At 47.6% G+C, this 13,364-nt stretch overlaps 1 protein-coding gene across 11 annotated transcripts in view; it reads left to right on the plus strand.

Moving 5' to 3' along the window:
• The first annotated feature begins 947 nt into the window (after window positions 1-947).
• The window catches only part of MGA (MAX dimerization protein MGA), a 61,145-nt gene continuing 48,728 nt past the window's right edge, over window positions 948-13,364 (plus strand). For 8 of the 11 annotated variants that reach the window (XM_054067352.1, XM_054067358.1, XM_054067359.1 and 5 more), the window contains exon 1: window positions 10,217-10,309. The gene's annotated coding sequence lies outside the window, so the exon portion shown is untranslated. Of the gene's footprint in view, window positions 1,553-10,216; window positions 10,310-10,406; window positions 10,855-13,364 lie in introns of those variants that run through there. The other 3 variants (XM_054067353.1, XM_054067355.1, XM_054067354.1) reach the window with 2 other exon arrangements.

Genomic DNA, 13,364 nt, shown 5'->3' on the forward strand with positions numbered 1-13,364 from the left:
AACTCCAAAAAGACAGGACCTAAACCCGCTACTGCTTACTCCACTGACACCCAATCACTTCTAAACTTTGGCTGCAAGGTTGCAAATGCTCACCAATGATTTAACTTATTCACTGGTTAACGTGTTTGTAACCTTTGTACATGGATTCCTCAAAAAATATTTATCAAATAGGTGAGAACAGCTATTTTTGAGCTTCTAAGTACTCAATTAAATATCAAACCCAGAGGAAGTTCAATTTTGTTAAAGTATAAATCTATGCCTAATTAGACACCTCCCGCTTTACATCCTTCATGGACTCCTAAGCTCTATTGTCACAAATTCTCAGTAATGTTACCATGCTTGGGGAATGCCGATTGCTGCCACGACTGAGCTCCTGTTGTGGCCTAGACCTCACTGCAGTAATTTTAGCACAGGGCTATATTAAGATACTGTTTACCATCACCTTTTGCTTGCATTTTTAATTAGTTTCCATCAGAAGTGATACCCAAGTTAACCTGAAACTACTTTCCAAGTCAGTGCAGGATGTCACCTTTTTATCAACAGTTACTGCACTCTGTTGGTTACACTGAGTTCACCCAGCCTCACTGTGCTGCCCAGAGCTCATGGGGGGTTCTTTACCTATTTCCCTTCAGCATTTTTTCCATTATTTTTACCCAGGGGGCTGTTTAGCCTTGAGTAGGCTGATGGGAGACTTCATTGCTCTTTCCAACTGCCTGAAAGAAGGTTGTAGAGAGCTGGGTGCTGGCCTCTTCTCCCAAGTGACAGGGGACAGGACAAGGGGGAATGGCCTCAAGCTGCACCAGGGGAGGTTCAGACTGGATATCAGGAAAAAGTTTTTCACTGAAACAGTTGTCAAGCACTGGCAGAGGCTGCCCGGGGAGGTGGTTGAGTCACCATTCCTGGAAGTATTTAAAAGACAGGTAGCCGAGGTTCTCGGGGACATGGTTTAATAGCAGATAGGAATGGTTGGACTCGATGATCAGGTCTTTTCCAACCTAGTGAGTCTATGATTCTTGGCCACCTGGGCACATTGCTGGCTCCTGCTCAGCCGGCTGTCGACCAACACCCCCAAGTCTTTCTTACAGGCTCTTCTTTTACACGGCGGTCCGTTCTTCGTTAAACTGCTCGTCTTTTACACGAACGATTACTTCAGCCTACAGCACGTATCGCTTTAAGGCACGCCCGACCCTCTCCTCACCCGCAGGGGCCCTGGCCGCGGCTCCCGGGCTCCCCTCGGCGGCGCCGGGGGCCCCTCCGGCCGCTCCTCGCTGGGGCTCGTGTTCGCCTCGCGCAGGGGCGGGGCAGGAAGGGCGGCGGTGCGGCGAGCGGAACCGCGTCGCGAGAGGCTGCGGCCAATCAGCTGCGCGGCGCTGGCGGGCGTCGCGAGGCAGCGGGGCAGCCACCCGCCACCGCCGCCCCCCAGCCGCACTCTGCAGTGCCCGCGCTGCGGCGGCAGCAATAAAAGGGGAGCGGGCCACGTGACGCGCTGGTGCGGCCAATGAGGACGGCGGGAGGTCGCGCGTGGACAGGCGAGGGGCGCGTGGGCAGCAAGGTAGGAGTCGTTCCTCACTCTCCTCACCCCCCTCACTCCCCTCCCGTCCCTTCCTCTCCCTTCCCCACCCGGGCTGTGAAGTTTCTTGTTCGAGGAGATGGCGCGAGGCGCGCGTGCGTCACGTGACCACGGCCGCCCAATCGCATGCGCGCGCTCGCTCCGGCCCGTGTTTGAAGCGCGGGGGCGGAGGGCGCGTCGCTCGCTTTTCCTCGTCCCGGCGGTCGCTTAAAGAGGACGAAAGAGGGGGGTTTGAAGGAACCGAGCAGCCCCCCCGCGGCTCCATATCCGGCCGCGAAGGGTCGAGTGAGGCCCGGCCCGGCGCCTCCTGTGTGCCGTCCCCCGGCGGGGGCGTGCTCGCCGCCTCGCCCCGCCCCGCCCCGCCCCGCCTCGCCGGGAGGGCCCTGCCCGGTGCCCGCGGCCGGCGCGGCCCGCGCGGCCCTTGCTCCGTCCGCGCTCCGCCGCGGATCTGGGATTTTCCAGCCTTCCCCAGGCTGAGGCCACACCTGTGCGGAGCGGGAGGAGGCTTCGTGTGGCGGATCGCGGGCTCCGCCGGCCGGTTCCCGAGGGGAGCTGGTACATGAGCTGCAGCGCCTGTGTTGGATATATCCTCAACATAGGAAGGATTATGGAGCTGCTGGAACGGGTCCAAAGAAGGGCTACAAGGATGATCAGAGGTCTGAAGCACCTCCCATACGAGGACAGGCTGAGGAAGTTGAGGCTGTTCAGCCTGGAGAAGAGAAGGCACCGAGGAGACCTTATAGCGACCTTCCAGTACCTGAAGGGGGCTGCAGGAAGGCTGGGGAGAGACTTTTTGTAGTCATATATTGATAGGACTCGGGCCAATGGGTATAAACTGGAGAGGGGCAGATTTAGGCTAGACATAAGAAGGAATTTCCTCACCATGAGAGTGGTGAGGCACTGGCACAGGTTGCCCAGGGAAGCTGTGGCTGCCCCATCACTGGAGGTGTTCAAGGCCAGGTTGGATGGTGCCTTGGGCAGCCTGAGCTAGTGAGGGGTGTCCCTTCCCATGGCAGGGGGATTGGAACTGGATGATCTTTAAGGTCTCTTCCAACCCAAACTGTTCTATGATTCTGTGATGCTGTGCTGGCTTGGGGGTTGTTGTTGGTCTTAGGAACCACACTAGGTTTACAAGAGCATTAAAAATGTTACAGTGAGCTCTGTAGTGGGTAGGCATGAACATTTGCACTTCTTTAATCCACCTGATTCCTAGTGAGGCAGTCTGAGTTTCTTGCCTCGCTTCTTAAGATGTCGAAGTTTATACAGTCACACTTACTTTTAAGATGTGGCAGCTGAACTCATGGTTGTCTTTAATCACGTTCGATGGAGTGGGCTAAAGGCCTGAAGAATCGAAGTTGCTACAGATTTTGAAGGTTGTGTAAGGAAGAGGTCAGGCTGATGAATCGCTCTTGCCCCTTTAAGGTATTTTGCCCGATGCAGCTGCTTGCTCTGCTGCTGAAGCACCCTTTCGGTGCCCTCAGGCACAGCTCCTTGTGAATCTGTATTGAGAACTGGAATGGTGAATTGATTCCGCTTGAAAAATGTTGCCGCGGGTGAGCATTTTTGTGTACGCATGTATTCTTATGTGAGGTAAAAAAGTATAATTCTTAGGTCTGGCAGAGATGGATAGCGTTCATTCGCAGACGTGTTCCGTTTGGCAGCAGCTGGCTGTTAACCTCAACTAATGTTTGTTCAGTGTTGGTGCAGATGCTGTTGTGGCTGCCATGGGGGAGAGAAACGTGCAGCTGGAGGAAACCAACGTTAGTCTCACTTGTGAATAAACTTGTTTGGTCACCTGAAAAAAATAAATAAATTGAAATTCTTTCTCATTGAGCTCATGCCACTTCTTCATTTACACTCAAATAAACTAGATTGCTTCTAAAGTATGTGGTTGTGTATGTTGGCTTTTTAAAAACTGGTTTCATAAGGAGTGGGAAGTCCAAAACATTCTTTTTACAAACACAATGAAATAGATCTCTGCCTAGAGGAGTGAGAAAGAGCCCTTGTCTAAAGGGCTGTTGTCTGTTTGCTGTTTCAATGATGCCAGAGACTCTGCTAAAAAATTCAACCATGATATGCACATAGGAAACAGTGCCATTAGCTGTGACACCAGCAAGGCTTACTTGGTGTCATGTTCTTCCATAATGAAGGGTGTGTTGTGGTTTTCGTTTTTTTGTCTTTGTGTGTGTGTGTGTGTGTGTGTGTGTGTGTGTGTTTTGGTTTTTTTTCCTAATACGGAGTGACTTTGCAAGATGGAATATGCTTTCACTGTTGGATTCTGGCTGGTTTAGTACCTATGATAAATCCTTGATATATCCCTTTCCTATACTGGATAAGGAAGAATGCAGTAAGATTTTTAGGGGTGAGAAGAACTATGAAGGTATTCATGAGAGGAAAGCAACCAGAAGAGAGTCTTTTTTTCTTTTTAATCAAGCCCAAAACAGAAAGGCAGTAAGGGATGTGAACAGCATAAAAGACAGAAAATGAATGTGGGAGATAGATAAAACCTATCTACCATAAAAGTGTTTCCATTCGTTGCTACAGTCACTGTATTCAGGAAAAGCAAATTTGGAGAATGACAAGATTGTGACCTAATTACCCTTAAATACTTGGGATGGTGGAATTGTGGTGTTTTGCTAACTCTTGCAGTACAGTGCTTTCTGCTGATATGGTGTGGTCTGCCTGACCACAGGATAAGTCACTAATGAAGATGGGTATAAACCTGGAAGGCATTGCCAACAGTCTGATACTTTAATTGCTGTTACTCTCCTTTTTACAGTAACTTCAAAGGGAAATGGATATTCCCTGGCAGTTCTAACTTTATGAGACATTAGTAACTCTGTAGCAATTAGTATTACTATAAGACAGGGCAGAATGAGTAAGATAGCCCTGAGCTCAGGTGAGGGCTTTTTTTACTTGCCTGACTTGTTTTGCTGAATTTTTCTTATTTTTTGGTCTCATATTTTTCTGTGATGTGGCCAAGATCCCCAGCTGAAGATTTGCCATGTGTGTGATAAACGTTCCTCAAGACCACCATAAAGAGACTGAAATTAATTGAAACGCTGTTATTCCTGCCAATTATGGCTTCTTTCTGCCAGCGTTGCGTGGCAAATGGTGTGAAAGATTGCTTTATTCTTTTAGTTTTTAATTTCCAGTAGTTGAAACAGTAGCATATTGCAAAAAAATACAGCAGTCATTGAATGTATGAGCAGTGGGAATATCAATGTCTTTCTGATAAATATGGGAAATTACATAAAATACATTATTTTAAATGTTGAAATAATAACATATTGTATACAGGTAAAAAAGAGCAATTACTTGTCATGAACACTGACTTTTCTCCCTGCCCTCTCAGCGGTGGTTCATACTTCATGTAAATGTAAATGCATTGTGTGTTCCCATTTTGCTGTCTTCAGGACTGGGAAGATTTCTATGTTCCCCAGAAGTTTGTGTAGTTCTTGGCAGAAGGAAAACAACTGGATACTGTACACTGTATGTAGCAGGATTAGTGCTGTTAAACGAAGCACCGACTTTATGGGGGACTACGAAAGTTCAGGCTCTTGTGGCAAAGTATCAGTGTGGAAGAGGTGAGGCAGGTGTTTCCCTCATCCTTCCTTGCGTTTGCCCTGTTCCTCCAATCGAAGCTGCTGCTTTTGCAGGAGTGTAGCTGACGGTTGATAAAGCACTTCCTGAACTACCACCTATTTCTCCTGCGATAATAAGGGCTCTGAACCTTAAGAAATTAGTTTGGTTTAAGTATAAAGTAATTAAGAAGTGAGTGTGGCTTTCATGTAAAGTAATGCTCTGGGCTAAAATCTGATGATGCACAAGCTGTCATACTTGCTGTGGGAATAGTGCATTTTGTGTGCTGCTGGTGCAAGGTTTTTGCATGTTTGCATAATCAAGAAAATGTAAATCTGGAAAAGCAGATTTCTTGCCTTTTTTTTTTTTCCCCCTGCAAGTCCATTTCTTGCAATTTTTTTTTTTTTTAGTATCTCACTTTTTAGCTAGATTCTGCCACCACTTACACCTTTAATCTTCTTGACACTGGATTATTCTTCCTCAATATAGCTAAATGAAGAATTCATGCTACTTCTCTATAATAAGGAAAATTATGTAAACTTTTTATTTTTAAAGTAGTTTTGGGCTGGGATTCTGTTCCATAAGGACAGGGATCCAGAGCTGTCAGAGATGCTGCAAGATATTAGAGACATCTGTATAGAGCAAACATCCAACTCGGAGAGGCCAGTACTCCTTTGGAGAAGCAGCTGGAGGCCAGTGGGGCTGGTTATGGTATAGAAAATGAGACTAGATACCTGTAGGCAGTTTAATCCAGCTTGGAATTTCAGAATTAACAGACTGTCTTGTGGGGTGTTGTTGTGTTAATCATTAGTGGCAAAACACTGGCTAAGGAAAGTATGGTTTTGTATTTTAACCCTTCTAGTGTGCACATTGCACAACACTTCTGACTATAACATCACCACATTTTCAGGTCTTCACACTCTTCTTTTTGGCCCAAACTTGGGACTTTGTGTGATTGTCAGGGCTGCCTGGTCATAGTAGTAAACTTCTAGACTAGGGCTCTGCTGCCTGCCTTTGTGGGTGTGTTACGTTTGCATAGTTGATTTTGACAGCTATGGTTTTCAGCTAGTGCTTATTTTTTAGCTAGTGAATTTGAGAGATGAAAGCCCCCTTTATGCTCCAATAATGCTGTTAGTAGTGCCTTTCAACTATCCTTTCCGGTATCTACTTGTGCAGTAGAGATCTTTGTATTTGAACTGGAAAAGGGATCGCTAACAAAACATGCAATTCGCACCTCTTTTATGTTTTCCACAGATTGGCAACTGTTAGTTGGGCTTTCCTATGTCTGCAACATATGTTGCTCTCCCACATGCAAATCTTTAGCAAAGGTTGGGCCTTGCAACCCTCCAGCTGGTGATCTGTTACTGAATCTTTACTGAATCTTTTCTTTTTTTCTGAAGACAGGTTACAAGTGTGGCTGAAGAACAGTTTTTTTGCTACAGCTCCAACTAGCAATCTCTGTGACTGCTGGGTAGGGAAAGTTACAAGCTCAGTATTACTTGTGTGTAGACTCAAACTGGCTCTTTATGCTTGTGGGCATTACTGAAAGAAGAAATGTGATTTACTAGGCAGTGAAATAGAGTTTGTGAAGACTGTAGTTCATACTTTCAAGGCTCTGCAAAGCAGGGAATATATCTGAAAGAAACATTTTGGGGAAGAGGGTACTTCTTGCTTGTGAACTTCAGCATTTCAAGTACAACCATCACATTACTAGTTAGTATAAGGTAACTCCCTCTGATCGTGGAGGGCGGTATTCAGTTCTATACTGGCAATTGGTGTTTAGCACAAACAAGACCTTAATACTGGTATTTGTATTGCTCAAAGTAGGAAGTTCTTTAGTGCAGTACTCCTGTTTCTTTCCAGCTGTAAGCTGCTCAGAACCGGGTTACTTAAGCTGCAGGGAATCTGTGGTACTGCCATGACTTCTAGTGAATCTGTTTTCTTGATAAACTAGAGGTTCTGCTTTTGCTGCAGACAAGCATATCTACCTATATTAGGTAAAATGGTACCAAAATGCCTGGCAGTGTCAACAGTCTCTGATGTTGCTTCTTTTATTGTCACTGACACATGGTCTTGTGGGCTGTGAACGTGTAACTATCTGCTATTCAGTTCTCTGTGGCTGCTTTTAGTCATACAAATGGACATCTAGCTGGAAGAAAAAGGAGCCACTTCTGTATTGTCACTGTTCAGAAACATATTGCTTAATACAAGAGTGTCCATGTATCCTGTGACCCTAAAACTTGATGATGGCTGTACCCAGTATGTGATTGCTGTAGGTATAAAATTACTGTTCCTGATCAATGTTGGACAACATGGCTTAGTTTTTTAATTGATGTAATTATTTCTGATTGAATTTTTAAAGTGAAAAATACTGTGCTGGATTTGACAGCATGAGGCTGCTGCAGCTTCATGTCCTCAGGTATAACCAGTAGCAATGCTGAATATGTATTCCTGGTAGGTGCAAGCACATAGAGCACATATATGTATACACATTTGACCACATAGATCAGGCAGACACACAGATACTCGCAGGAACATAGCAGCAACAGCCTAGGTCTGCTAGTGAGAGTGTGCCTGTGTATATACACACACACTTATATATGAATGTATATGTACAAGGTAGATACCCTGCAGCAGCTGGGCTTAGACACTTGGTTAGCCCAGCAGCTGGTTCCTGGATCCCAGTCTCCCCAGTGGCTGGCTTCTGGCCACTTAAGCCCCTGAGACCACAGTCCTGTCCCAGGGGCTGGTAGGTGCTGCATTTCTCTCTGCTGGCTGGGACTACTCTAATTCCGTGATGTCCTCTACCCACACGACCCTGCCCTTTAGAGATACACAGATGTGAATACACACACAAAGCTCATAGCACTCCCTTGATTCCCCAAGAGCCAGGTCCTTTGTTGAGTTCCTGCCTCCCATTCCCCATCCCCTCCAGGGTTTATAGCTAAACTGGAATGCTTTATTGGTTCCTTTCTTCCCTTATTCCCCATTTGCTATGTGAAACATGAATGTGCATGGCTGTTAGCTTTGTTTTTTTCTTGTGCAAATTCCAAGAGAGAACCTGAAGCTGTTTTAGAGTATGGCTGAACATGACCCTTAACAAAAAGAACTGCCATGTCCCTGTGACTTTTTTTTTGTCTCCTTCCTTCCAATTCTTTTATTTTCTCTCCCTCCCAAAAAAAAGTAAAACTTTTTTCTCTCCCAAACTGTTGGTGCCAGCATTTGGGGTGTTTCCCTTCTACCATGCCAACATTATCTAGTATATGGGTGTCGTGGTTAAACACCAGGTGGCAGGTAAGCCCCACACAGCTGCTTGCTCACTCCCCCACAGTGGGATGGGAGAGAGTCAGAAGAGTGAGAAAAACTCATGGGTTGAGATAAAGACACTGCAATAGGCAAAGCAAAAACCATGCATGCAAGCAAATCAAATCAAATCAAGGGGTTTGGTCACTACTTCCCATTAGCAGGCAGAGGTTCAGCCATCTCCATGAAAGCAGGGCTCCATTGAGTGTAATAGTTATTTGGGAAGACAAACCATCACTCCAAAAGTCCCTCCTTCCTCCTTCTTCCCCCAGCTTTATATTGCTGAACATGATTCCACCTGGTATGGAATACATTCTCCTTGGTCAGCTGTCTTGGCTGTGTCCCCTCCCAGCTCCTTGTGCACCTCCAGTCTGCTTACTGGTGGGGCACTGCAGGAAGCAGAAAAGACCTTTGATGCTATGAATGAAAGCATCCCTCCGTTATTGACAGTTTCCAGCACAGCTCCAGGAGTGAATTCCCTTAACATTCAGGATTCTCTTCGCATGGGCTCATTCTCATAGAATCACAGAATCATAGAATAGTAAGGGTTGGAAGGGATCATCTAGTTCCACCCTCCTGCCGTGGTCAGGGACACCTCCCACTAGATCAGGCTGCTCAAGGCCCCATCCAGCCTGGCCTTGAACACCTCCAGGGATGAGGCAGCCACAACTTCCCTGGGCAACAGGCACCAGTGCTTCACCACTCTCATGGTGAAGAAATTCTTCCTAATGTCCAGCCTAAATCTGCCCCTCTGAGGTTTATACCCATTGCCCTGAGTCCTATCACCACAAGCCTTTATGAACAGTCCCTCCCCAGCTTTCCTGTAGGCCCCTTTTAGGTACTGGAAGGTCGCTTGAAGCCTTCCCTTCTCCACGCTGAACAAGCCCAACTCTCTCAGCCTGTCCTCGTATGGAAGGTGCTCCAGCTCTGATCATCCTTGTAGCCCTCCTCTGGAGCCGTTCCAACAGCTCCATATCCTTCTTACTTTGAGGATTCCAGAACTGGACACAATAGTCCAGGTGAGGTCTCACAAGAGAGGAATAGAAGGGGCAGAATCCCCTCCCTTGACCTGCTGGCCACGCTTCCTTTGATGCGGCCCAGGATTCGGTTGGCCTTCTGGGCTGCGAGCGCACATCGTTGGCTCACGTCGAGCTTCTCATCGACCAGCACCCCCAAGTCCTTCTCCACAGGGCTGCTCTCCATCACGTTATCTCGGGAGTGCCTGGTTTACAAAACGTAATTTCCCTGATGTAGAGGGCGGGCTGCCGGCCCCGCGGCGCTTGGGAGCTGCGGGTGAAAAGGCTGCTAAGGCTGCGCTAAACCAGCTCTGTTCGGTAACCGGGGGGCGCTCGGTTCGCCGGGGGCAGGGTGTGATAAATCCTGCCCCCGTGTGAGCTGCCCCAAAAATCGCACGGTGTCGCAGGGTCGGTTCTGCCCCGGCAGCGGTGCCGGTGCCCTCGGCAGCGCATCCCGCCGGCGCCACCCGCCGGCCGTCGCGTGTCAGCGCGGGAGTCGTCCCGGGCCAGGCCCGTGACCCGGGGAGGGGCGGCGGCCGCTCGGAGCCCCGCGGGGCTTCGAAGGCGGCGGCGCGCGCGTTCGAGAAGTTTCCCCGCGCGGGCGGCGGCGGCGCGCGCCGGGCCGAGCCCCGGACGCCGGGCCCCGGTGCTCGGCGCGGGCACGTGACGGGCAGGCGTGAGGGAGGCGGGAGGGAGGGGGCCACGAGCCGGGCCGCGCGCTTGCGCGCGCCGCGGCGCGCTGACGTCACCGCGGTGCGCACGCACGTTGTCCCCAGCTGGCGGACACACGGTCCGCGTGAGGAGAAAGGGAGCGGGAGGCCCCTCGCCTCGCCGCACGGTAACTACCGGGGAGCGGGGCCGCCGGCCGCCCCGCGCTGCCCCTCCGCTCCGCGCCTGCCTCTCCCCAACTGCGAAAATTAACACCAGGCACAGCCACGAGGCGACGGGGCCCGGCCCCGCGGGCCGCTCCGCCGCGGCGACGCGAGGCTCTGCCGCGAGGCCGCCCCGTGTCGCCGGGCAGGGCCGCGCGCCGGGGCTTCCCCTTGTGCGCCGCTCCCGGAGGGGCGCGGGCGGGTCCCGGCGGCGGCGGCTTCCCGCGCTCGTCCCGAGGCTTCCGCGGGGGAGAAGGACGGCGACCAGCGAGCCGCTCGGCCCCCGGCGCCACCTGCCCCGGGCGGGGCGCTCGCCTTTCGCCGCGCAGGACGCGAGTCGGGGCGGCCCCGCCGGGCGGGCGGCCCCGCGGCGATCGGAGCTCGGGCGGCGCGGCTGGCGAGCTGCGCTGTGGCTTTTCTCACGCCAGCAGCGGGGGTGGCGTCATCGGCGCCTAACGGAGCGGGGAGCCCGTGCGCAGCGTGTGCGCGGAAATCGCGGGCTCGTTTGCAGGTTGGAAGGTTTCGTGTTTGTTTTGGGGCTTTTATTTTTCTTGAAACGGACTTTTCCCCGTCTCATTGTCTATGCTTTTAGCACGCCTTAGTGCAACTTCGAGTATTTTTTAAGTACTTTTGTCTCCTCCTGTCTCCTTGGATGTTGCTTCTCAAATGTAAGATCTGCATGTGGGTAGAGAAGTGAAATATCTGAAGAAGCTGATTGGAACTTCGGCTTCCACGAACACACATTTTTCTGGAAATACTGGGTTAGAAGCTACTTGCTGTAATAAAATAGGCTAGTGTGCATGAGCAAGTGTAGTAAAATGTGTGAAATTGTTCTCGTGATGGATCGTGTTAGTGGTGAAATAAAGTAGATTGGATACTGTAATTGCACATAATGATATTGTAACCACACACATTTTAGACTGACTTGATACTGTGAGTGATGCTTGTGGTAGAAATAACTACAGCAGTTCAGTGTAGGAACTTAAAATGTTACAAAACAGAAACTGACTCTTTCTAAAATCTATAGAAGTTTTGCTGACTGCATGATTCCTAGGCTTTTTTTTGATTTATCTCTGGCACATGTAATTTCTATCTCAAGTAAACGTGAAGTTGCAGGCTTTCAGCATATCTTACACTACCAAAGTGATTTCAACTCTAGTTTATTTCCCTCATGAGATAATACAGTTTTGATGTATCTTACACAACGTGAATGTGAACTGACTTCAGGATGATATGTTCACTATACGTATAAATATGTGGTATGTGTATATAGAGAGGGTCGGTTAGTGGAAAGCTACATACAACTTAGGATCTGGTTTCTTTCTCCCTACTCCATGTATCTGGTTTTCAATAGGGATTTATATTTCTGTTGTGTTTTTATAGATGAAAGTGAGAAAGCTTTTTTGGGGGATAGCTTTTTATGTTGGTGGGACTTAAGATGTGCTCTATTGAAAAAGCAGGGCAGCATTCTTAAAAGGGAAAACACGAAGCTCATTTTGAACAGCTAATGGATTTTGTGTTCTAGACTGTTTAGTAGTCCTGAGTGGATGGGTGGTTGTGGGTGTGGTTGTGGGATAGTGTTTCCTCCTCAAAGTAAAACTGAAAGCCAGATTTTGTAACATCACAGATCTTGAAACCTGTGGAGAACAGGTTTGAGGGTTTTATTTCCCAAATGCAAAGTTTAAGAGGTGGAGGTAGCTATCATATTTGCTAGATGTCAAGAATGCTTATCATGGAGTATAAGTTTCTTGCCTCCTGAGCTTTGAGGTAATTTCCCACGTGCATGTGGCGGGTGATTTGCATAGAGGAATGTTTTTTTTCCTATGGTAGCAAAGTCTTAGCAAAATGAATATGTCTTATTGAACACTTAGTTCACTTGAAACTTGTGAATTCAAGTTAATTCGCTGGAAAAAAATATGATTCTTTTCAAACAGCTAATTCAGCTGGTGGTGGTTGTTCATATTTGTCTGGTTCCCACCAACTAGGCATTTGATACAGGAATCGATCATTTATTTTTGTCAGTGTTGTATTCTATATATAATTAGGAATAAAATACAAACATCTGAACGTGGGAATGGCATTCTTGTGAGTTACCAGAAGCACTTAGTTCAGATTTTCACTTTGAGAAATGTGCAAGCTGTTTGGAAAATGAAGTTGTGTAGAGTGTTGACATAATGCTTAACCTTTGAGGTAGACACATTAAAGTGGGATTGTGTATATGCAGATAAAGGCAACTTTTTTGAGCTTTCTAAACAGTGATTTGGCTAATCATAAAAGTACGAAGTGTTCTTATTTGATTTACACTGTTTCTATCATTAAGAAGATAAAGATCGCTAAGGTTGCCCGGTGCTTCACATTCATCTATCTGCTCTTAACTGCATGGCCATTTGGGGTGTTAGTTTGTCTATTTTTCCCCAAAGCTTATCCATTTGAACAATTTTTTTTCCCTATTACTTGTCTCTGCCTTCCATTGATGTTCAGAAGTTTTTGGATCGGAATGGGTGGGGCAAGCAAGGAAATCCCAACCCCTCAAAAGTAGTCTTTTCTAATAAACAAATTTTGGAAAAATGTTTTTAACTTTTTTTTTGTCTTATTCTGTTCTTTCCCCCTTTTCAATTTTGAGAATTTTTGGGTCTCAGAGAAGTCTTTCCTTTCTGGCAAGAACAAATGATTTCTGCATTTGTGTCAGAGATGTGCCTTTTGCTTTTCTGAAAACTGCAGATTTTACCAAATGCTGTTAATATTAAGTAAATCTGATGAGTTGAGACAATATCAGAACAAAGAGCATTTTGAAATATCAAGCAAAGTAAGGAACCCTGTTCTGAAAAAGAATGATATGAAAATACAGTTTAAAAGTTTTGTAGCCCCCATGCCTATGAGGCCTAAATTGTATGTAAACATAGACAACCTTGATTTGCTATATCCTATTGGTGCTGGATTTTACGGTATATTTTGAGTTTTCAGTGAGGAGGACTATTACAAAAAGGGTTTCTCATGAGACTTAATTACTTTTGTAGACTG

This window comes from Cuculus canorus, chromosome 5 (genome assembly GCF_017976375.1).
Source record: "Cuculus canorus isolate bCucCan1 chromosome 5, bCucCan1.pri, whole genome shotgun sequence".
NCBI lineage: Eukaryota > Metazoa > Chordata > Aves > Cuculiformes > Cuculidae > Cuculus > Cuculus canorus.